At 41.7% G+C, this 22,748-nt stretch overlaps 1 pseudogene; it reads left to right on the top strand.

The window, feature by feature from the left end:
- Nucleotides 1–22,481: 22,481 nt before the first annotated feature.
- On the top strand, nucleotides 22,482–22,623 carry LOC148351131 (U2 spliceosomal RNA; annotated as a pseudogene).
- The last annotated feature ends 125 nt before the right edge of the window (nucleotides 22,624–22,748 follow it).

The following is a 22,748-nucleotide window of genomic DNA, read 5'->3' as shown; positions in this document are numbered from 1 at the left end:
ACAAGTATACCATTTTGAACTTGTTTCCCTTCCGCAATTACTTAAGGTCGTTGAGGCTCATTTTGACCATCACTTTTTCATAACAAGGTGCATGCAGTTACTTTGTAAAAACGTCACAAAATTCCTCAAACAATGATCCAAGAGTATTTACTTTCAGCGCAGATGAAGCAGGGTGAGAGATAGGAGAGAGTGCTTGTGCCCTTTGCATAGTTCCTGCCATCCCCACCGCCCACCCAATCAAATTGCTCTAGGTTCTTTGCTAGAGCTCCTGGGTATTTAAAAATAGTTATGTGGATTTACTTTATAAGGTGTCACAACAGTGAACACAGATTATTAAATGAACTTCCATATAAAGGATTCCTCAGCGATGTACAGCCAAAACGAGTTTTTGGGTGTGACGCTTCGACTGTAAACTATAGTTAGAAATGTGCCCTGTATATACAGGAAAGTACCCTTATGATCTTCGGTAATCGTTTGGCTACGAGTGCACCATATTTGTTTATATTCACGCAACCTCAAATAATATGGATAAGTCTATCATGGAATCAATCTTGTCTCCGAGCCATGCGTATTCAGAAGAGCTTTATATGGCTCGTGAGCCACAGAGGTGGGTAGTAACGTTGTAGATTTACTTAAGTAAGCTTTATGAAATTTTGTACTTCTAGGAGTATTTTTAAATCCCTTTACTTTTACTTGAGTATATTTGTGAAGGAAAAAATGGTACTTTTACTCCGCTACATTAGGCAACATTGAAGTCGTCCCTTCGTTACTTAATAAATCCCCTCCACGTAAGTACGCATCTGTCTGTCTCCTCTAATGCGCTACCATGTTCAACCAATCAAATGTAGCAGCCTCGTCACGTAAGCATATTCAACTTCGACAGATGAAATTTTGTTTACGGATGAAACAGATCAAAATGTCGCTTAGCAATAGCGCCTATAAAAACACAGAAGAGGAGGAGCACCGCTGACATCATATCAAAATCATGTTCCCCTTAAAAAAGATGCAAAACACCAGCTACAATATGCAATGTCTCGTTTGTTCGAGTTCATGAGACTAGCTTGTTCTGGTGCTACATGTGCTTGAATTATTTATTTGATTTATACTACTTTTATCTCATCTCATCTCATTAGCTACACCGCTTATCCTGAGTAGGGTCGCGGGGGTGCTGGAGCCCATCCCAGCAATTGTTGAAGATAAGACCAATTTGTTGGATCGACTCGTACGTGTTCAAAGAAATGCAGGAATCAAAATGACATAAGAGGGAGTTCTTTTTATTGATACACAATTTCAACAAGAGACTCAGCGAATCAAAGATATGCGTGTGTCTTTATAGTTTTCAACATAGCACGTGTACCCGGTTTGGCCCCGTACCTTTTCACGCCTGAAGGCGTACATGCCCGGGGTTCCGTCCTTATTTGGAAGTGTTTTCAAGTTTATGCCAGTTTATGTCACCTTGCCCTTTGCTGTTATCTGTTGTCCTCCGTTAAGGAGGATTGTTTATACTAATTTGTCCGCTGAGACCCTCCTGAGATGTAAACAACATTTCTCCCAACTGTAAGCAAGTCTTTCTACATTTCTTTCTAAATGTATGCAAATCTATTCTACAAATGCAAGTTTATTTTCTACAACACAATCATCGGGCAGTGGGCAGGGGACACCCTGAACTGGTTGCCAGCCAATCGCAGGGCACACAAGGACAGACAACTCACTCGCTCATTCACACCTAGGGAAAATTTGGACCGGCCAATTCACCTGAAATGCATGTTTTTGGAATGTGGGAGGAAACCGGAGTGCCCGGAGGAAACCCACGCAAGCACGGGGAGAACATACAAACTCCGCACAGGAAGTCTGGAGCTGGATTTGAACCCACGCAGGAGGTTCCCAAGACATGAACTGTGCCGCACATGCGCTAACCACTGCGCCGCCGTGCTGCCTTACTACTTTTATTTGATTGTTTATTAAAGCACTTGAATTTGTTTTGATTGTTTCAGTATAATTTTAAATTAAATGTATTTTTTTGTTAATTGGATGGACTTTGATCATTTGATGATCTGATTGGTTGTTTAAAAAAAAATCAATAAATACGACCTTGCTAAAGTTACTCAGTACTTGAGTAATTTTTCCACCATGTACTTTTTTTACTTTTACCATACCTGTCAACCTTTACGGTTTTGCCGTACAAAGTACGTTTTTTATGCATTTTAAGACGAGTAAGATGTAGAGGGAAATCTGTACGGAAAAACGCAAAGTTGTCAATTATGGGTACCATCCGGTATACACTGACTATCACGAAACGGCAAATCAATCAAGTCAAACGAGTTCGCCGCGGAAGCCTCTATCTCGGTATAATTTTTTTCGTTGCAAACGAAGCGAGCGGTCTGATGCTACTGTGCGCATGAGTCTGCCGCCAGGGGATTTCCCATCATGCATCATTCCGAAAAAAAAATATGTTGTACGATTATTTTGTATTTTGTACGGGAAAATACGACAGTTTGTACGGGCATGGAGCCATGGAGGTTGCCAGGTATGTTTTACTCAAGTATTTGGATGACTACTTTTACTTCTACTCGAGTAATATTATTCTGAAGTAACAGTACTTTTACTTGAGTAAATGTTTTGGCTACTACTGGTCAGCCATAGGTTTCCAGGGAAGAATCTGCATTGTAAAACACCAAAAAGCTCCAGAAAGTTGTTTCAGGAAGTTATGCAAAAGACAAATTCTTTACAAGTGAAAAGACCTAGCACAAGCAGACTGTAGAAGTGGGAAGGCATCTGCTTGTTATTTGAGCATTTCAGTGATGTCAGTTTGGCTTGGCTGACGTTCCGTTTTGGAAACAGTTCATGACGTCGGTCTTGCGACCTGCTTGGGCGTTGGGACGCGGGGACAGTGGAAGAAAAGCCCCCGCAGCTGCTCTGCTGCGTGAAATGACAGAGAAAAGCATGACGAGGACATTTATGCTGCTGCCTCTGTGCGTTCACGCTGCGCTCCGTGGAGCGCGCCGAGCGGAAACTGATCACATCTGATCACAGTCATGTTCGGGATGGAGCCAGCAGGGCGTGACTGCGTGGATGTGGCCCATTCATAGAACCGTGAAATCATTCTATCCGCTTGCTGTTACATCTCGTTTTTGACGTGTTTTATCAACAGAATCTTCAGGAGCTTTGTAGTTTTTAATTGTTTCCATGGGTGTTACAGTGGCTCAATTACACCCTGGGCAAGGCCCTCTCCAACCCACGCACCCCAAAAACCCCTTCCCCGCCCCCAAAAAATCCCAACACATATATTCAACACGGGTAAAAGGGAAAGATTCATTCGTCGATTAAATTTTCATCGAACATTGTGAAGAGAACAATAATATAAAATAGTAAAATTGGCAGTAGTATTTTAGTAGTATTTCTATAGTAGAATTTTTGTAGGATATCTTTAGTAGTACTGCAGTTGTATTTCTTTAGTATTTGTATAGTGTCCCTGTAGTCATAACTTAATAGTAATGCTGTAGTATTCCTGTAGTTTTATTTTGTAGTATTTTTGTAGTATTTCTGCAGTTGTATTTTTGCAGTATTAATTGAGTTGTATTTTGTGGTACTTTTGTGTTTTTTTTTCTACAGTAGTTTGTTCGTATTATTCGAATAGTTTTATTTTTGTTTTATATCTGTTGTATTTTTGTAGTATAACTGTTGTTGTATTTGGTAGTATTTCGATACTAGTATCTTTGGAGTATTTCTTAAGTATTTTTTATTATTACTGTAGTTGTATTTTTGCAGTATTCCCGTTGTAATGTTTCCGTAATAGTATTTTATATCATAGTATTTCTGTAGGGGCTCAGGAGGTAGAGCGCTCGGTTTGGGATCAAGAGATCGCTGTTCGAATCCCGGCTCCTTCGTGTTGCATGTCAAAGTGTCTTTGGGTAAGACACTGAACCCCTAATGCCCCCAATAAGCAGGTTAGCGCCTTACATAGCTGCACGGCCGGTATTGGGAAATGTGAAGCACACTGTAAAGCGCTTTAGGAAGTCTTGACTTGAAAATGCAGATCATTTCTTTTCATTTCATATTATATCTGCAGTATTTTTGTTGTATAACTGTTGTTGTATTTTGTAGTATTATTGTTATAATATTTCTGTGGAACTAGTTTGTATGGTTTCTGTCATTACATTTATGTAGCAGTATTTTTGTATTATAGTGTTACTGTACTGGTGTTTTTGTAGTATTACTGTAAAAGTATTTGGAGTATTTCCATACTAGTATCTTTGGAGTATTTCTTAAGTATTTTTCAATATTACTGTAGTTGTATTCCTGTTGTAATGTTTCTGTAATAGTATTTTATATCATAGTATTAATGTATTAGTATTTTTAAGTATTTCTGTAGGAGTTTATTTCTAATGAGAATTAAGACAAAATAACATGGCAGACCCTGTTTTAAGCACTAAATTTGCTATTTAGTTTTGTAAACAAAACTATTACACCATAAGCCCACAGTCACAATGAGAGCACTACTGCCCCCCAATGTAGTGGGTGCGCAATTGCCCTTTAATTTTGGACATTCAAAAAACACTCCCTGAGGGCCCGGTCACACAGCCGTTTGCGTCTGTATCGCGGCTGAATCACGACCAGAAATTTCTGCCCGTGAAGCAGACGCTGTTGGACGCTTTGAGATCGCGATACAGACGAGATACAGCCGTGCTTTACACGCGGCAAGAAATTCACACGCGGTTGGCCGCGCGAAAAAATTTGCGCTGCTCAAACCGCGGGCGGCACACGTGGTACAGACGCGGAACGACGTGCTACGGCCGCGGCCAAGGCGTGGTTACACGCGGGTAGGACACGGAATTTTAGCGGGTAATCGCGGGTGAAGCACGGTCATAGCACGTTTGTTCTGCGCCTGTATCGCGGCGTTATCACGTGAATTACCGTGTGTAACGCGTGTGACGGTCAAACGCCCTTCTCCGCGTATATACAGCGCGATTTGCCGAGCACACGTCAGTTGTGCTCGAGACGTCAAGGGGTGAACATGGATCCCCGTCACCGTAGTGACCTCGTCTTAATCCATTTTTATTTCTTGACATTTCTTTTCATTTCATAACAAGATAATAAAATAAAAATGAAAAACTATTACAATAATAACATATTGGCTTCTTCTTCGGTGTCATAGCTTGAAATCTTGATCTTCACGGGACTGTGTCTTGAGCGGTTATGATTTCTACAGCCTGGCTCGGCAGCTTTTATACCCGTGGTCCACAGGCGAATATGACGTGGAACTGACACGATGAGGAAGCGGAACAGTCGCCGGCGTCTGTTTTGCGGGCATACCACGGATGAACAGCGGGTTGGCCAATTTTGCGCATTTTCTACCGCGGGCAACCACGGGCAAAAAAAAAATCGCAAAATTTTACCCGCAATACAGACGCAAAAGGCTGTGTGACCGGGCCCTGAGGTTACACGTGCTCCCCTCGAAAGAGGCAGAGAGATAACTGGTATCAAGGTTAATGGGGACCAGACCTCCCGTGAATAGTGAAAATCTACGAAGTAGGGTCTCCCCCAAGGGTAAAACTTACCTTGAGATGACGTCCTTACTGACTGAGAGTATACAAACGTGACCAAATAACTGTAAATCTATAGATAAAAACACAAGGCACATAATTCCTAACAAATTTTCTTTCCAGTGTGAGACAGCAATTTAAAGAGCGGCTGGCTAGCTGAACCCTGGCATTGGGTAACCGTCAGTCAAGCAAGGCCCCCTCCAACCCACACACCCCTTCCCCGCCCCCAAAAATCCAGAGACACTTATTTAACACAAATAAAAGGGAAATATTTCTTTGTCGATTGCACAAATGCTTAAATAAAAAATACAAATAAGCTACTATTTATCAAAGAATGCTTACATAATAAATACAAATACACTACATACAAAAAATGGTAAATCTTCATCAAACATTGTGAAGAGAAAAATAATATAAAATAATAAAATTGACTTTTTATTTTTAAACAGCAAATGAAATAATCACACACATGCTAAAAACGCTGAAAACTGGCTAAAGGAAAAGTAGTTGTATGATGTGAAAAAAAAACATACTAAAACGGAACCTTTCTGTTGTTGCAAAACCATCGATAGAATCGTCATAAGCAACGTGCCCCTCTATTTTGAGATTATTTCTCATTATTGTAAGGCCAGTCACCTCATAAACTCTTTTGTATCCCATATTTGATCCATTTCACACAGTCCAGAAAAATGTGCAGCAGTTGGCCTCTGTTTTCAGAGTTATGAATAATGTGCATTATTTGGAAGACAGAAGCCTCCAACTAATTATTTTATGTATAGTAATACAGTGAATCGTCCCCCCCCTGTAGGCCAACAACCCCCTGTCCCCCCATCCCCCCGCCCTGCCCCCAGCCGTTCTTTTGAAGTGAGCCAGTCCGAGTTGAAATTTCCCCCCTTGCTCAACACCCCCCCAAATTCAACCCAAGCATCGCCCTTTTTTTTTAAAACTCTCTTTTCTTTAATAAAGGACAGGATAGGCTAAAATATGATGAAAACCCGTAGATCATGTGGCTTAAACTCAATTGAGTTGGGGGCTGCTAAAGCCAGGTGAGGTTGTACCAAATTGTATACTTTTTTTCACAAAAACAGCGCTGATAAAAGCACTCCACTGGTATTAAAAGGGCAGGGTTTTATTTTTGTCAACTAGATGGCGCTGTAATGTGTAGTTTTTACAATTTATTTTACAATTTTACCCAACCTTTCTCAAAAAAGAAGGGATTTTTTTTAATGAATAAATATTTGGGGAACAAGAAACAAGAAAAAGTGGCAAAAAAGGAAAACGGAATAAAAAAAAAGTAAGGGAAAAGAAAGCAAATAAAGGAAAAAGAAAAAAAAGAAAAAAGAATGAAACAAATGAAAGGAATTAGAAAGAAAAAAACAAAAAAAGGGGGAAAAATACAATATTCTCTTTTTCCTTTTCCTTTTTTATTTTTCCCTTTTTATTTTTTCATATTTTTTTAACTTCTTTTCCCTTTGCCTCATTTCTTTTTTCATTTACTTTTTTCTTTTTTTCTTTTTTTTCTTTTTTTATCTTTTCTTTCTAGTTTCATTATTTCTCTTCTTTTCAAAAGTGATAAGTGCGTTTGGGTCACTCTTAGTCTCTGTATTTAGCCTTCTTCAGTTATGCTGTTGCGACTCGTTTCGGTGTCCCTTTCACTTTCATATCAAGGCAGGAGCCTCAAACTTTCATCCTGGGGGCCGCAATTGCCTCCCGGGTCCGCCAGTCTGACACCCCTGCGCTGGATTAAAAAAAAAGTATAACAAAACGAAAAGCAACAATGGAAATGCTCCACTACCTTGAAACGGTTCAGTCCATTTGATTCCTAGCACCGCATCATTGTAGTCATACAGTAGTATTTTTGTAGTATTTTTGATAGTGTCAGGAGAAGACCAGAACAGAGCAGGAGACCCCAGAGCGTTCGTACAGTTCAGGATTTGGGGAAGCGTAAGGGTTAGCGGGAGACGTGATCAATCGTAGCGTGGGACGAAGGCAGGTCGAGTTTACCAGGACTGAAGAGAAGATCGTAGCGTGGGACGAAAGCAGGTCGAATCGGAGGCAGGCAGAATCAGGTAAACAAGTCAAAAATACACAGGAAAATCAGGCGAGTCAAACGGGGTAAAAAGTAATCCTCCGACAAAGAGTTCTCCGCGTAACGCGTTTAAAAAGGGAGCATTAACCAATCAGGAAGCACATTCCAGCGCGCCACATGATTACCCCAGGTGGCTCCACTTGGGTAATCATGACAGAACCCCCCCCCTCAAGGAACGGCTCCAGAAGTTCCCCAGAAAAAAAAAAAAAAAAACCCACGGCACGTCACAGGGTAACACAGGAAAATCAGGAGAGTCAACTCAGAAGACTCGGACTCAGGGCGGGCATGTTCAGAAGACTCGGACTCAGGGCGGACATGTTCAGAAGACTCGGACTCAGGGCGGACATGTTCAGAAGACTCGGACTCAGGGCGGACATGTTCAGAAGACTCGGACTCAGGGCGGACATGTTCAGAAGACTCGGACTCAGGGCGGACATGTTCAGAAGAGTCGGACTCAGGGCGGGCAGATTCAGAAGAGTCGGACTCAGGGCGGGCAGATTCAGAAGAGTCGGACTCAGGGCGGGCAGATTCAGAAGAGTCGGACTCAGGGCGGGCAGATTCAGAAGAGTCGGACTCAGGGCGGGCAGATTCAGAAGAGTCGGACTCAGGGCGGGCAGGCAGCGGAGTCGAAGTCGAACAGGCAGGCATGGGAGTCGAACAGGCAGGCATGGGAGTCGAACAGGCAGGCATGGGAGTCATTGCGCAGTCATACGGCCGGAGGTGCCTTTGCCAATTTTGCCACGTCGGAAAGGACTTGCCGAACTGCACATTCTGAAGGGGAATTGCGCTGCTGATTCAGGCTTTCATAGTGGTCAGGGGGCAAATGTACGAACGCGGGGTCCATTCTGGTCAGAGGATTCTGTCAGGAAGGACCAGAACAGAGCAGGGGACCCCGGAGCGTTCGTACAGTTCAGGATTTGGGGAAGCGTAAGGGTTAGCGGGAGACGTGATCAATCGTAGCGTGGGACGAAGGCAGGTCGAGTTTACCAGGACTGAAGAGAAGATCGTAGTGTGGGACGAAAGCAGGTCGAATCGGAGGCAGGCAGAATCAGGTAAACAAGTCAAAAATACACAGGAAAATCAGGCGAGTCAAACGGGGTAAAAAGTAATCCTCCGACAAAGAGTTCTCCGCGTAACGCGTTTAAAAAGGGAGCATTAACCAATCAGGAAGCACATTCCAGCGCGCCACATGATTACCCCAGGTGGCTCCACTTGGGTAATCATGACAGATAGTAGAGTTTTTGTAGGATATCCGTAGTATTACTGCAGCTGTATTTCTTTAGTATTTGTAATAGTAATGCTGTAGTATTCCAGTAGTTTTATTTTGTAGTATTTTTGTAGTATTTCTGCATTTGTATTTTTGCAGTATTAATTGAGTTGTATTTTGTGGTACTTTTGTGTTTTTTTCTACAGTAGTGTGTTTGTATTATTCCAATAGTTTTATTTTTGTATTATATCTGCAGTATTTTTGTAGTATAACTGTTGTTGTATTTGGTAGTATTACTGTTGAAATATTTCTGTAGAACTAATTTGTATGGTTTCTGTCGTTATATTTATGTAGCAGTATTTTTGTATTATAGTGTTACTGTAGTGATGTTTTTGTAGTACTTCTATAAAAGCATTCGCAGGATTTCGATACTAGTATCTTTGGAGTATTTCTTAAGTATTTTTTAATATTACTGTAGTTGTATTTTTGTAGTATTTCCATTGTAATGTTTCTGTAATAGTATTTTATATCATAGTATTTCTGTATTAGTGTTTTGAAGTATATCTGTAGGAGTTTATTTCTAATGAGAATGAAGACAAAATCGCACGGCAGACCCTGTTCCTAAGGGCCCGGTCACACAGCCGTTTGCGGCTGAATCACGGCCAGAAATTTCAGCCTGTGAGGCGGACGCTATTGGACGCTTTGAGGTCGCCATACAGACGAGATACAGCAGTGCTTAACACGCGGTCGGAAATTCACGCGCGTTTGGCAGCGCGAAAAAGTTTTGTGCTGCTCAAAACTTTGAGCACGTGTTAACCGCGGGCGGCACACGAGGTAATGATGCGGAAATGACGCGGAACGACGTACTCTGGCCGCGGCCAGGGCGTGGTTACACATGGGTAGGACGGGAAATTTCAGCGGGTAATCGTGGGTGGAGCATGGTAATAGCATGTTCTGCGCCTGTATTGCGGTGTTATTACGTGAAATTAGCGTGTTACGCGTGTGACGGTCAAACGCCTTTCTCCGCGTATAAACAGCGCGATTTGCCGAGCACACGTCAGTTGTGCTCGAGACGTCAAGGGGGTGAACATGGATCGCCGTCAGCGTAGTGACCTCGTCTTAATCCATTTTTATTTCTTGACATTTCTTTTCATTTCATAACAAGATAATAAAATCAAAATGAAAAACTATTACAATAATAACATATTGGCTTCTTCGGTGCCATAGCTTGAAATCATGATCTTCACGGGACTGTGTCTTGAGCGGTTATGATTTCTACAGCCCGGTGTTATGCCGAGAAATGCATCCCTGCCGAGATTTGCATCCCCTCGCTACTACAACCACTTTTACCTCGTTTTATCTCACTTTTATATCACTTTTAGGGAATTTAATGGCGAATATATAACCAAAACCACTTCGTCTTGCATTTGTTGGGAATGTAATACAACTTAAGCCATTCTGTCTTTGTTTTTGTTGTGAACGTAATCGAACGGTAATGCACACCGTATATAAAATCCTTCCCCCCCTCGCGTGAACGCGCATTCTGCTGCGCTTCCAACAAAAGCGATCGTATTCTATATAAAACGCTTATTAAAACAATAAAGCGAGCTAATTATAACAATTGGGAGTCGGAGTCGGATTTGGGCACAACACCGGCTCGGGAGCTTTTATACCCGTGGTCCACACGAGAAAATGACGCGGAAATGACGCGATGAGGAAGCGGAACAGTCGCTGGCGTCTGTTTTGCGGGCATACCACTGATGAAAAGCGGGTTGGCCATTTTTGCGCATTTTCCATCGCGGGCAACCACGGGCAAAAAAAAACGCAAAATTTTACCCGCAATACAGACGCAAACGGCTGTGTGACTGGGCCCTTAGCACTAAATTTGCTATTTAGTTTTGTAAACAGAACTTTTACACCATAAACCCACAGTCACAATGACAGCGCTATTGCCCCCCAATGTAGTGGGTGCGCAATTACCCTTTATTTTTGGACATTTAAAAAACACTCCCTGAGGTTACACGTGCTCCCCTCGAAAGAGGCAGAGAGATAACTGTTATCAAGGTTAATGGGGACCAGACCTCCCGTGAATGGTGAAAATCTACGAAGTAGTATCTCCCCCAAGGGTAAAACTTACCTTGAGATGACGTCCTTACTGACTGAGTATACAAATGTAACCAAATAACAACTGTAAGTCTATAGATAAAAACACAAGGCACATAATTCCTAACAAAATTGGAGGATTTTTCCTTTCAAAGTGAACAGCAATTTAGAGAGCGTCTGGCTAGCTGTACACTAGCATTGGGTAACACTCAGTTAAGCCAGGTCTCTGTGATGATTCAGATACAGCAGTCACAGATGTAGCAGTTTCCCACGCGTTGTAGCTTAATGTCATCCGTTTAATTGGTAACGGATCTTGCCTTGGTGAGCTACAGGCTCGGCAAGGGTGGCTTAAGAAAGTTGTTATCCTAGCTGTAGCAGTAGGCTGGACCTGTCACATCACCCTTGCCTTCTCTGCCGACGCTCCCTCAGTCACTTTTGGAACCTGGTAATAATCCACAGAGCACCCGCTGGTGATCCCCATTTCTTTGCGCTCTTCTGACTTTCCCCAGAGTCCGATTTAATTGCTGAATTTATATTTAATGTAACAAGTTGCTAAAAGCTATCTAAAGTCATTCGCCGCAATTTGTTTTGCTTTGGTGGCCATTTGTGTGCCCGCCTCGCTGTTTGACTGACAGCATACATCATCACAGTCGTGCACAGTCACGCCCACCCAATACAGACACTTACAACCGGCCCCTTGTGATAGCATTTGCTGTTTGCTGTCTATCAAATACGTTGATTTCTAGACAATAAAGACACTTCAATTTAATTCAAAATCCAAGAAGCAGTGAACCAGAGATAACCAAAGCACAAAATAGCAAGGAATCTCTGTAATGCATCTTAAAGACAGCATTCTCTTTGTCATCTTGAGCTGTGACCTCATCGGAGGAACACCAGCAACTTAGCAAGCCAGTCACCATATTGTTTAACGTGTCGATTAGTCGAAGAGGTGAAAGTGTTTTTAGCCATGTTTTAATAGTATTTGTGAAGAATACCTAACTTCCAAACGTTTTGGAAAGCGGGCCAGATTTGGTAAGCTGAAAATGTGTAAGGGCCCACTGTTCAGCTGGCATTTTCTGAACAGTCTTGAATGAATTCACCCTCGGTGTAAGGTTTGCAGTGCTTGGCGATCAGCAGCGTGACCTCATAGCTCGCTTTTGTAGCATTTTCATTTGACTCGCAGGGTCTCGTAAAAAAGAGCTGCAGTGCTGTTAAATCAGCTTCCAGTTGCTTCACCTTTTCACAGCATTTGTTTTCAGGTATCTTTTTGTCGCCAGCATATTTTGTCTGGAAGTGCCTCTTGATATTATGTTCTTTGAAAACAGCCATAGCCTCTTGGAAAATTAGGCAGACGCAGTTGTTTAGGATTTCGGTGAAAAAATGTTTCCAATTGTCCTGGAAGCGGTGGCCATCACAATTGGAAATAGGGTGGGCCAAAATTCTCACAGAAAGCTAAGGGCAATGTGGCCAAACAGCTACTCCTATCATCTGGTGATCTGCGGATATTTTTTTGGTACAAATTTATTTTTATACTGCAGTCAACATTACTGGAGGGCCACCTATTATTCATTTCATGAAGCCCAGTCAAAATCTGATCACGGGCCGTAACTGGCTGGACCTTGGCTTGCCTGGGCGCTGTGTCTCAGGTGGATGCAGCACTGGTACAAAAAGGGAAAGTAGGCAAAAATGGGCTAACCGATCAAAAAACACAATGAGAACAGCCAACGAGTGAGGGCGTGTGAAACGTGAGCCCTACATTTTAGATGACCGCAATAGGGTAACCATAATGTGGAGAATAGTGCTAGATTGCACCACAGTCCTTTTTTGGTGTAGTCATTGCTGGTTGCCACAGGAAATCAAATCACATTGACACTGAAGATACAGAAAGAGAAGTGTTGCATTTTTGCATTAAATAACTTCCACTGCTTTTCAATTTGGATGCATAAATTGAAGACTTGATTTGTGGGTAAAAAAGTTGAAACGAAACGCGAATGTTACAAAATGTAAATATTGAAGAAAGTACTGTCAAATTTCCAGTTCCTGTGCATGAATTATGTTGGCAAAACATTATTTTTTTCTGAAAGGGCAGTGGTCATGAGATTGAACCTCCTGTGTGGAGTTTACATGTTCTCCCCGTGCTTTGGTTTCCTCCGGGCACTCGGGTTTCCTCCTACATTCGAAAAACAAGCATTTTAGGTTTATTGGCCGGTCCAAATTGTCCCTAGGTGTGAATGAGCTAGCGAATATTCTGTCCCTGTGTGCCTTGCGACTGGCCGGCAACCAGTTCAGGGTGTCCCCTGCCCACTGCACGGACATAGCTGGGATGGGTTCCAGCACCCTCGCAATCCTACTAGGATAGGCGGTGCAGATAATGGATGGATGTATATCTATATTGATATGGGACACAGGCTCTGGTAATATTACCATTCCATGGATTTGATTGAATCATCTAATGACACAAAGTGAAAGAAAATGTGCCTTTGTCTGGAAAGAGGGTTTGGCGGATTTGTTGAATTTTGTCTTAAAATATTTGGTGGGGCCCTTTTACAATAGGTTTTAAATATTTTTGTTTTATGAGTCTTTGGGTCAAAAAGGTTCCTGACTGTGATTCGAAACCACGCTCCAATGTCACCATTGATCAGGTGGATTATCATGCTTTGCCAAATGCTTTTTTGAAATCCACCAAGACACGAAAGCGAATTGTAATCAGGAATATGCGGTAATTGTTTAGTTTTAACACACACCATTCAGTTTTTCTCAACATTGCAGACACACTGATAGTTTTGGCAGGAGTGAAAAACACATAGTGACTTCTGCTTTGTTTTGGACCTGTTCCGAAAAGGGTTATGTGGGCGTCGACATTCCGTGTGTCGCTGCTTGTTCAACTCGGGACCAGACCGAGTTTTTGGACGGGGAAAAAAATAAAGCTGAAGAGAACAGTTTAGTTGAGGGCTTTTATTGCATAAATAATAAAATAAAACTGAGTATACTCTTGGCCAGTTGATCAGGAGAGCATTTTCCGACCAATGCCAAACCAATGCCAGGCATGCTCTCAGCATACTCTTTGTGTCACACTCACAGTTTCAAGTTCAGAGACGAGAAGGAGGGGTCCCGGCAAGATAGCGGGGAGGAGGACGCAGCCTTCATTCATTCAGCCTAAATTAAAGACATTTAGGCAAATTCCATAAAGCTGCAGAATTTGTGGAAAGGAATCACCCGGTGTCATGATTGCTGATTCAAGGCACCTGTGACTGCCCAATTGGCGCCAACAGCCTTGAGAGCTGATTGGCTAAGAGACTCCTTTTAAACCCCCGGCTTTCAAGAGGTAGCTGTCAGATCGTTGCGAACATTTGCTCCCAGCTAGGCAAGCTCATTCCGTCCGACAATATCCTGCTCTGTTTTCTCCTGCCTGATTACCTGTTGCCGACCTTTTTCTGGACCTGTTTTGCCCCGTTTCTGCCCTGATCTGCCATCCCGACCACCGATCTGTTTTGCCCTGTTTTCCGCCTGATACTTGTTTCCGACCTCTTTACCGAACTCGATACCGCCCTTGCTCTCCCGTCCCGGCTAGTGACCAGTATCCCTTCAGTCTACGATTATCCTCGCTCGACACGGAAGTTCCACATCCGCGTTCCCGCCACCTGCTACCCGTGCCCATCGATCCTCGGATCGTGGTAGCAGGCCCTGCTCTCCCTCTTTATCAATAAAACTGAGTAAACGATTATTAACATTTTTTGTTGTTGTTTCTTTTGTTATGTATGGGTATGTCAATTGTAAATATTTTGTGTTTCTGTTGCTGTATGATGGAGAATCAAACCTCTGTCAAAATGTGTGTGAGAAATAAAAACTGAGTAAACGAACGCTACTGGGTCCTGTCTCCATTTCTGGATTATGACCCCCGGAATTGCTACGTCTGCCTCGCGCATTTGCTGCGGATTGTCAAAAGCCGGCAAAAGCCGACATTATTGGATCAGAAACCCAAGGCAAAATCGTAAATGAATATTTTAATGATTTTCTTGATTCTTTTTTTATTTTTTTGTTTTGACATTATAAACCTCCCGTTTTTTGTTTATTGTACAGTCATCTAATTTTAACATGTATTTGAATCATGTTTTGATGCTCCTTTATAATTTCTTGGAAAAAATATACAGTACTTTTGTGGGGATTGGAACGGATTAGCGTATTTACATCCAAAATGGGTCTCTACTTACAAAGTTTTCAGGATATTAAGCTACTGCTAGTGCAAGAGAAGAGGTACCACTGTAATACTGCGCTGATTGAATAAGAAAACTAATATAGCTGGAAAACTCATGTGGTAGTGACAACATATTCAGTGGCACATAATAATCTAGCAGTTGCAATCACAGCAGAAAAATGTGGATTCGGTGCGCGACGTTGGTATTTTAGTCTCTCGTTTGGATGCGATAAATGCAAAATGACAGACTAGTTGACATCCGTGAGTGTGTGTGTGTGGTGACTTACCCTCCGTGTTGATTTGTTCCACTGTCTGTACCTTCAGATTATTATTAGCCGGGAGGCCAACTACACACATAAATACACGCACACATGCGCACACACACACATGAATAATTCATGAATTTGCTAGGTACAAATTTACATTAATCCTCATAATACGAGACAAACAGTGGAGGCAAAATACATACAAAGAAGTTTTTGGGTGAGTCACAGTGTTTCACCGTTTTAACAATTTTAATGGAAAATAAATAGCACAAAATGTATATGTATGTTGGGTTCTGCTCGATATTATTTGATCATCGTTGAACTAAAATTCTGGAATCAAATTACGAATACCTCCATTTAGAGTTAATGAAAATGACCACGTTAATTGCAGTATGACCAAACTTGAAGTCTAGTGGTCCACAGAGAAAACACAAAATGGTTCGGTCAGTTATGGCTTTGCCCTGTTAGCAAATTAAGATGAGAAAATCTCTATCTTTTTTGGCACTGTTATACTTGTAATACCGCAACCCTACTTAGGATAAGCAGTGCAGATAATGGATGGATAGAAATTGGCAATAATGAAACCGTGCTATTATCTAAGCAATTAATTGTTGTTTTAGAAAAAACATCAAGAGATACTTAGAAGACAAACCAAATCACCCCTTAAGACGCATTAGATATAATGACTTTCACAGTGAAATTGTCTGTGATGTGAAACCGTAGTTAACTGCAGTGGCAAAAGAAGACATGTGACTTTTCAATAATTGAACTGTATTTTAATCTTTAATCTTTATCCTCCTTGTTATAAATCTGTTTCCAGGAAAACCTCTTTTGATACAGTTATTTTGTTTTTCTTTAACTTGTACTCGACTTTTTTGCAGTGGAGGCAAACAAGTTGATAAAAAAGTAGAATAATAATGTGTAAAGTAAGTAAGTAGGTATAAATACATATATCTAAATTAACCGGAAATAGGCGGCAGAGTTCTGAGGTCATGGGTTCCAGCTACCAGCCTTCCTGTGCAGAGTTTGCATCTTCTTTTCGTATTGCGTGGGTTTCCTCCGGGCGCTCTGGTTTCCTCCCACATTCTAAAAACATGCATGGCAGCTTAATTGGCTGGTCCAAATTGTCCCTAGGTGTGAATGAGCGAGTGAGTTGTCTGTCCCTGTGTGCCCTGCGACCGGCTACAAACCAGTTTAGGGTGTCCCCTGCCCAATGCCCGAAAACAGCTGGGATGGGCTCCAGCACCCCCGTGACCCAACTGAAGATATGTGGTGCAGATAATGCATGGATGAATGAGCGAAGTTATTGAACAAGCCAATGCCAAAGTACTTTGCTTTATGTTTCTTCAGGTTATCATCTCTTTCTAATTATCTCCCTCTTCACACTTTTGTTGTCCTCTTTATTTCCTTCCTTCCTTCCTTCTCTTCCTTCCTTCTCTTTCTTTCTTTCTCTTTCTTTCTTTCTTTCTTTCTTTCCCTGTCCCTCTTGTTCGTTCTTTCAAATGGGTGCTTCTCGGACTGAAAACTCAGTAACAGAATTCAGAATTCAGGGATGGATTCAGCGATTGTTGAACCTCCATTGTTATCGGCCTCAAGACTTATTGAGCGACACAAAAAGTGTCTAGTCTAACATTGACCATATGAGGTACTTAGCAATACCTTGATTTGATTATCTAAGGTCTGTGACTGGCTGGCAACCAGTTTGGTGCAAACAATGGATGGATAGATTTTGCCTAGAATGTTAGAGCAGAATTCTACACAAGCAAGTTTGTATTGTCTGCCTTTCTTTCCATCCTTTTTTTCTTATAATACACAACCATGATATGAATAACACAAAATAACATTTTAAGTTTATGAACAATCTTTGGGGTCGGTCTTTCCTGAAAATGTGGTTTGATTGATAAATGATATAAGGATGAGTAACTGTCCTTCTGATCAGGTGCAATTTTAGGTTCAGAGCTTTTGGGTATACAATATTACTACAAAGATAAATATCAAATGCAGTACTTAAAACAGGGTCTATCATATAACTAGTCTATATTCTGATTAGATAAAAAATAGTAAACAAATATTACTACAGTAGAACTAGAATACAAAAAAAATACTACATAAATATTTTGTATTTTGGTAAATATTATCTGAGCAGTGTTTGGGGTCGTTGTCTTGTTGAAGTATCCAGCCTGGCTTAACTTCAGCTTTGTCACTGATTCTAGAACATTGTTCACAAGAATCTACTGATACTGACTGGAATCCATTCAACTTGAACAAGATTGCCAGTACCTGCACTGGCCACACAGCCCCACAGCATGATGGAACCACCACCATAATTTTACTGTGGGTAGCAAGTCTTTGTCTTGGAATGCTGTGTTCTTCTTACAGCAGGCATACCACCCCTTGTTATGTCCAAATAACTCAATTTTAGTTTCATCAGTCCAAAGCACCTTATTCCAAAATAAAGCTGGCTTGTCCAAATGTGCTTTAGCATACCTCAAGTGACTGTTTGTGGCATGTACACAGAAACCGCTTCTGCTGCATTACTCTCCCATACAGCATCTCCATGTGCAAAGTAAACTGAATAGTTGAGCAATGCGCAACAACACCATCTGCAGCGAGATCATGTTGTAGGTCTTTGGAGCTGGTCTGTGGGTTGAGTTTGACTGTTCCCACCATCCTCCGCCTCCACTTATCTGAGATTTTTCTCGGCCTGCCACTCCAGGCCTTAAATAGAACTGTGCCTGCGACCTTCCATTTCCTCACTATGTTCCTCACAGTGGAAACTGACAACTGAAATCTCTGACCTGGCTTTTTGTATCCCTTCCCTAAACTATGATGTTGAACAGGTCATTTGACAGTTGTTCCGAGGCTCCCATGTTACCACTCCTCAGAGAAGATGCAAAGAGGAAAACAACCTGCAACTGGTCGCCTTAAATATCCTTTCTCATGATTGGCTTCACCTGTGTATGTAGGTCAAGGGTCAATGAGCTTATCAAACAAATTTTGTGTTCCAATAATTAGTGCTAAAGGTATTCAAATTAATACAACAACAAGGGTGCCCAAATTTATGCACCTGCCTTCTTTTGTTTAAGTCATTATTGCACACTTTCTGTAAATTTTATGAGCTTCATTTCACTTCTCAGATATCAATGTGTTTGTCTGCTACATGATATATTTAACTGAAATTGCTGATCTGAACAACCAATGATTTATAAAGAAAAATCTTGAAAATGATCAGGGGTGCTTGCTCAAACCGTTGCGTACGACTGTGTACATACATACACACACACACATATATAGACTTACATATGTACCCACGTACAAACATACAACTGATGGATATTTCGGCTTAGCTTCAGGTCCTCATTTAGATTGTTTTGCCCTATACACAATAATTGCTGTTTGATATGATACAATGTCAGGAAAATTCAACAGTTCCTTCTGGGTGCTCTGAAAAAGGATTGAGCGTATGTCAGGGCAGAGGGCGGCCTGCTTTATTACAAGCTTTCGGGACAGGAAAAGAAGGAATTAAAGTGTCAGACATGACTCAAAGCAACAACACACACCTCAGCTGTGTGAATGGCCAAAAAGCACGTTGTTATGGTTACAGCGTGTCACGGTGACGCTCTCTAACCCCAAAGGAGTGATGTCACACGGCCTCCGCCCAGTTTGCGTCAGCCTGATGTCAACAGTCAGAAATTTGTTTACGGGTTCGTGATATCCATAAAAGTCATCCGATTTAGTCACGTTAAATAATGTTTATTGTTCAAGCTGAGTATTTTTGGAACACTGGTCGACAACCTTTTCTATACCACAGACTGGTGTTACTCTTTGTTGACCAAGTATCATACAGGCCGCCTAGAATCTTTTTTAAATTTTTGTCCTAAAAGAGCCAGAAATCATGTTACGAGTGATTACATTTGTCCTTTTCTTAAGAACAACTCAAACTTTCAATATCGGGCAAAATCTACCATGAATATGTGTTAAAAGGCGCAGTCCTCATAGCTGGTTGAAGTTCTGTATTTAACACATACGTACACACTGCACGATAGGGCACTGCTGCCCTCTGTTGAGACCACTGTTGTCAAGTCAAGTCACATTTATTTATACAGCCCTTAATCACAAAAATGTCTCAAAGGACTGCACAGGATTACAATTACACAATTACCTGATCTTAAACCAACATGCGGGCAAGGAACAACTCAAAACCTCAGGGTGTGGAAAAAAAGAAACCTTGAGAAGGGGCCTCACAAGTGGCAATCCCCCTTCCAGGATGATCAGGGTGAAATAGATTTAGCATAACAGTACACAAACATAATAAACACTAGGTAACATGTTGAAATTTGTCCGGAAAGTGCATGACAGCAACGACGCCCCCAGCCTGTAAACTAGTCCAGAAAGTCTATGACGGCCACGACACAGCTTCCCATCTCTGCCAGATGGTCAATGCATGCGTTGACGTGCTTCGGGTCGGACGCTGGTCCACTGACTCATCTCAAATCGTCCTTCTCCTTCCTATCACCACCAGGCAGGCAGTCGGAAAAAGACAGGACAATACAAAATATGAGGTGGGCATCAATCATGAGCTTTGAAATTGAAGTGTGTCTTCAGTCTAGATTTAAAAACTTCCTCTGAGGTTGCAGATCTCATCTCCGGAGGCAGAGCATTCCATAGCACCGGGGCCCAGATGGAGAACGCTCTCGAGCCTGCAGACTTCTTGGCTCTCTGAGTCACAAGTAGACCGGCATTTTCTGAGCGGAGGCTCCGTGCAGGAACATAGGGGGAAATCTAATCAGAGAGATAAGAGGGTGCAAGTCCATGCAAACATTTGTATGTTAATAAGAGAACCTTAAAGTCACATCTTAAGTGGACTGGAAGCCAGTGCAAGTTGACCAATACAGGAGTAATATGCTCAAATTTTTTTGTCTTAGTCAATAGTCTAGCTGCCGCATTCTGAACCAGCTGCAAGCTCTTAAAGCTAGACATCGGAAGACCAGAAAGCAATACTTTACAGTAATCAAGCAGAGAAGTAATAAACGCATGAATTAAAACCTCTGCATCTGATTGGGACAGCATAGAACGAATCTTCGCAATATTACCGAGGTGGTGGAAAGCTATTCTAGTAATATTTTTCACGTGTGACCGAAATGACAGATTAGAATCAAATATAACACCTAGATTTTTGACCGAGTCACTATGGGTGATATAACATTTGTCTAGGTTCAGGGTAGTGTTTGAAAACAACTCACGACAGTGAGCTGGACCAATAATCAACATTTCCGTTTTTTCTGGGTTAAAGCGCAAAAAATTAAGTGACATCCATCTTTGAATCTCAGTAGGGCAAGCCTCCAGATTTATACAACTTAACTGTCCAGTTGTCTGCAGTGGCACATACAGTTGAGTGTCATCAGCATAGCAATGGAAACTAATATTATACTTGCACAGCGGAAGCATATAAATACTAAAAAGAAGGGGGCCAAGTACAGAGCCCTGTGGAACACCACAGGGGACATTAGAGTGTTTAGAGGTCATATTGCCATAGTTAACACATTACATCCTGTCTGACAGGTAGGACCTCTTAAATCCGACTCCCCTTCGCATGAACTATGCTTTTCAGCGCTACAGTGTTGGTGACCTTTACATATGTCTTAATAAACCTATATGCAGACTCTGATCTCTTTTTGTTGTAAGTCTTAGGTATGACTCGGCCAAGGCTCGAAACTGTGACCTCTCAGTCTCGGGGCAGGTGCCCAACCTTATGTCCGTCGCTTTACATGAGACAATGGGCGCACTGCACAATAGTGCGCCCTGTACAATTGAAGAAAATCTGAGATTTTTATGTGCGCCTTATGGTCGTGAAAATAAGGTAAAATACAGGATAGGCTGGAACTGAACATAAACATGTTGTAAGAAAACATAAATTAGAAATTTGTAGTTATAAATATGTACAAAAAAGGTTTTTGAGTTTCGTTCTCCTAGTTGTCCATATATCGTCAACTATTTTTCACTATGATCAAGCGTTATATGGGCCTATGTGGTATATTATGAAGCAAATCCTGTCATTTCTTGCCTGTGATTGGACTGTCGGCACACGTGAATGCCAGTGCAATACCAAAGTCAGTGAGATAATCCATTGTTGGAGGTTGTTGCCATCTTGTAGCTATTAGAAATTGAATTGAATTTTATTGAAATGAGCGTTTCCGGATAATCGCAGCAAAGCCCATCTTCTCTACTTTCAGGAGCCTTTGTAATTTTCTCTCTAGCCCAACAGTCGGATTTCTTGTAACTTAAATAGCGCTTATAAAACGGGGGCGCTAGACTATATTCTTGCGGCCCGGCCCAATATTAAAATCACTAATAATAATAATAATAATAATAAGGGCAACTCCATTGTGTAAACACTACACCATTGGCATTTAGATACCACGTTGTACAACATTGTAACATTGGTAAAATGGCGGCGCCCTCTGCTGGCTGCGGCTGCATCAGCTCGCTACAACGGGTCAGGTGTATCGACATTTCGTTCTGTGTACATTGTTACAAAGAATGACAATACAAAGGAAAATATTATTATTATTATTATTGTTTTGGTGGAATTCTTTCCCATAATGCTCCATAACAAAGTTGCACCGTGAGTAAAAATGGTGTGATGACAAGATAAAATCAGATGCCTTTTCCAATATGTACCACAATTTGAGTCAATGGACATTGAAGCTGTTACCAAAATTAAACATTAACGCATCGGCCCGGTATTGCAGTACCTCCGGGAACGGTGCATTCGCAATGATCGCAGCAAGGCTTTGAGGCTGGGACCTTAGCTTGGCCTTTTGGCTGAGAGTAAGAGTCCCGGCTCCTAGGTTTTGCAGCGTATTATGAACTGACCGATAATGGATAATGAATAACGAAGATAGAAAAATAACCCTTAAAAACCCCTTAACCCCTTGTAGCGTACTATGAGTTGACCGATAACGGATAATGGATAATTGATAAAGAAAACATAGCAATAAACCTTTACAAAATTCCCCCTGACTGTGAGGTTCTAGATGAGTCGGCATGTGTTGGACAACTGTAGTTCTGAATTTGTATACCCTCTATGAAGTGTCCCTCGGGAATGGTGAAATTCTGTAAGTTTGATTTTTGCAATCGGGAGATGGAATAAGAGCTTGCTCTGTCCACTTCTCGCATCGGCCCGGTATTGCAGTACCTCCGGGAACGGTGCATTTGCACTGATCGCTGCTTGGCTCTGTGGCTAGGACCTTGACTCAGCCTCTTGGCTGAGAGCAAGTGTCTCGGCCTCTTGCCTTTGTAGTGAATTATAATTTGACCGATAACGGATAATGGATAATTGATA

The sequence above is a fragment of the Urocampus carinirostris genome, chromosome 16, assembly GCF_059441175.1.
Source record: "Urocampus carinirostris isolate Australia breed hairy pipefish chromosome 16, RoL_Ucar_1.0, whole genome shotgun sequence".
NCBI classification, from domain to species: Eukaryota; Metazoa; Chordata; class Actinopteri; order Syngnathiformes; family Syngnathidae; genus Urocampus; species Urocampus carinirostris.
This window is presented reverse-complemented; position numbering and strand designations above follow the sequence as displayed.